The following is a 3,534-nucleotide window of genomic DNA, read 5'->3' as shown; positions in this document are numbered from 1 at the left end:
TTTTTTTAACTAAAATTAACTGACACATGTCGATTTAAAATAAGAAGTTGCAATTGAAGAATATATATAAAAATAAAGAAATCATAAAAATAGTATTTCATGTTAAAATGGTACATAAAAAATGGAGTTTAAGGGTTAAAATGGAACAAGGCTAAGTTAGAGTGCCAAAATGAAAAATGAGGGCAAGTTAGAGGGGTTGTATATGTGTTTGGCCTTTAGAAAACTAAGTGGACGGTCATGAAAAATCTAATATTTTGGGTAATTTACACAAATTTCACTATTTTAAGATATAATTACTTAGATTGATAATAGTTTGCAATATTATATTTTTTATTATATTTTGGATCTTAGATACATGTATCTCGTATCAAGTACTCCCTCCGTCCTATTTTATATGTCATTTTTTTCTATAAATAGTTGGTCCATAATACTTGTAATTTCATAAAATCAATGCATAAATTATCATATTCTTCCTTTTTTTACCCTTGTAAGTTATTAGCCTTGAAAATATACATTTGACCAACTTAGAAAAGCTAAGTAAATAATTCATGTTCATTGGTTAAATTAATTAATCAAAATAAATTAATTCATATTCATTGATTGAAAACTTGAGTTCCAAAAAAATTAAATAAAGGTAAAAGGGTAAAATTACATCATTTCTTAATGCAAGTGTAAAGTAAAAAGGTGACATATAAAATGTAACGGAGAAAATAGTAATTAAGGGATATAATTGAAAGTCATTAATTAGTGAATGTGTTTAATTAAGAAATATGACTAAAATCCAAAAAATTATTAATTAAAGAAAAATCAGGAAACAACTTTAAAGGATATTGCGTATCATAATTTCTAAAGAACAATCAAAACAATCAAAAGATTCTCTCTTTTTTCGGCAAACCAAAGTTTAGACTTCTTAACTACTCTCTCCATTTCATATTAATTAAATTTTTGAGATATTTTTTATTTTTCAAATTAACTTAATTGTTCAGTTTTCAAAACTACTTTTAGAGTATTCTTCCAATTTTACCCTTTATTTGGATTTTCAATGTGATGACTTCAATAAATTTGACAATAATTAATAAGGATAAAAATGGAAAACTATGTTTAATTTATGTCTTAATCTACTTTTTTTAAAGGGTGTGAAACACCTCAAAAATTCAATTAATATGAAATGGAGGGAGTATTATTCGGATACATGTGTATATGTTGGCAGATACATATACACTTAATCAGATACAATGATAAAAATTAGATACATTTAATCTTAATTCAATAATGTGTCTAATACAACAATAATGTGTGATAGATGCGTAAATCTCCAATAATGCGTAAATCTCCAATACATGCTTATATTTATTCAGATACATATACACTCAATTAGATATATTGATAAAAAAAATTGATACATATAATCTTAATTCAATAATGTGTCAGTTACATGCGTAAATCTCCAATAATGCATAAATCTTCAATATATGTGTATATTTATTCAGATACATATACACTTAATTAGATACACTGATTAAAGAAAATGAATACATATAATCTTAATCAATAATATGTCAAATACATCGATAATGTGTCAGATACATCAATAATTTCAATCCGATCCAAAAAGACTATTTCTCATCTTTTTCCTCCTTAAAGTTTATCAACGTTGTTGCATTTTTGATTTTTTAAATTTAAGCTGGTAATTTTTATGCCGTTTTCCGAACAACAATAGATGACACTCTTCTCATTTGGAGAATCACTAGTCATGTAAAAAAAATAAGAATAACTCTAAATCAATGGAGTTTTACCTTCACTTTTAAAAATTAAAAGACAATCAATTGAAATCTATCAAGGATATATGACTTTGAAAATAATTAAATAGACACAAACTTCAAATTATTGTGTTGTTATTTTAGATTTCAATTGTAAAGGTTTAATGGTGGAATTCATGGGGAAAGATGGAAGAAAGAGAGAAAACAATGGTACGGTGGAGATGGAGGTTGATGAGAGAGAGAATTGATTAACATGAAAGCTTGAATTTGGATGGTTTAATTGTGCAAATAACTAATTTTAAGGGATATGAGTATGTGATAGTATATTCAATAATATATGGTATAAAATATTAAAAGTGATAATATATGTAATTGTTTGAAAATAGAGATAAAGTTAGTATATATGGTACGAATGTATGTCTAATAAGGTAGCTAATCATATTTTAAACACATATTTTTTTTATAAATAATAATTAGAATTTGAATGTATTCTTTTTAAAATATGTTTTATACCTTCAATTTATATATTTATATATAAAAGATAAACATAGACAAGGTGATTTGACACGTCTCTATGACTTCTATTTGCAATTATCTTTTTTGACCTTTTTTCCTATTTAAATTAATTATTTTATTATAAACCTAGATTACTTAATTTATTACTAATCTACATTTTATTAATGGGGAACATTTATACCAAAAACTTTTTATATGTCAATTTACAAGCTGTAATTATCCATAACTCACACAATAATTTTATTTATTTTTACTTTTTTTTTTTTATCTTCTTCTAATTATAAAATTTATGTCTATGTCTATATATAAAACTCATAAATTATGTATAATTATAAATATAAATGTAAATATCTAAACAAGGTAATGTGACACGATTCTCTCCTCATTTTTTTCTTAATTCATTCCATTTATTAGATAAAATAATAAACCATAAATATTCCATATGTCCCTACATGGTAAAGGAACGATATTAATCATTTGCCATCCCACTTCACAGGTTAATCATTTCACATTCCGTACCTAACAGTTTTTTTTATCTAATTAAACACTGTATTGATAATGACAGTTTTTTTATTTGTGTAACTTCTAATTCCAAAAATATTTATTGTGCATTAATCTCTCGCAATTACAGTACTACTAATTAATTTCTATGCCTTCAAATATTCTCTTTATGTGGTGTATATATATATACTTTAGCAGTTTTATATTCAAAATATTCATTTATGCGATGCATTTTCATTTCATGTAGCTACAATGAGTTTTGTAGATCTTAAGCTAGCCTGCAAATATGCTTGTTCTATTTATGGGATTGCTTTATCAAAAGGCCAAACACATATGCAGATCCTTAAACTTGTCCCTAAATTTCATTTTGACACTCCAACTCAACCTTGTTCCATTTTAATCCTTCAACTCCATTTTTTATGTTCCATTTTGGCACTTCTAAGTGATGTGGCAGAGAGTGTGCATCACACATTCTCTAAGAGAGTGAAAAACAAAAAAAAAGTATTTTTAAAAATAATAATAAAAGATTACCCTTCAACTCTATTTTTTTATGTACCATTTAACACAAAATACTAATTTTATGATTTCTTTATTTCTATATATGTTATTCAACTGCAATTTTGCATTTTAAAAATCGACAATCATCCGTTAATTATTGTAAAAAATTAAAACTGACAGATTATCATTGTTTTTTTTTTATAAAAAAAGTAACAATTTCTTTTTAAGAGTTTTCCTATATTTTTGCGTGAAAAATAAC

The sequence above is a fragment of the Solanum tuberosum genome, unplaced genomic scaffold (assembly GCF_000226075.1).
Source record: "Solanum tuberosum cultivar DM 1-3 516 R44 unplaced genomic scaffold, SolTub_3.0 scf00192, whole genome shotgun sequence".
Classification (NCBI taxonomy): domain Eukaryota; kingdom Viridiplantae; phylum Streptophyta; class Magnoliopsida; order Solanales; family Solanaceae; genus Solanum; species Solanum tuberosum.
This window is presented reverse-complemented; position numbering follows the sequence as displayed.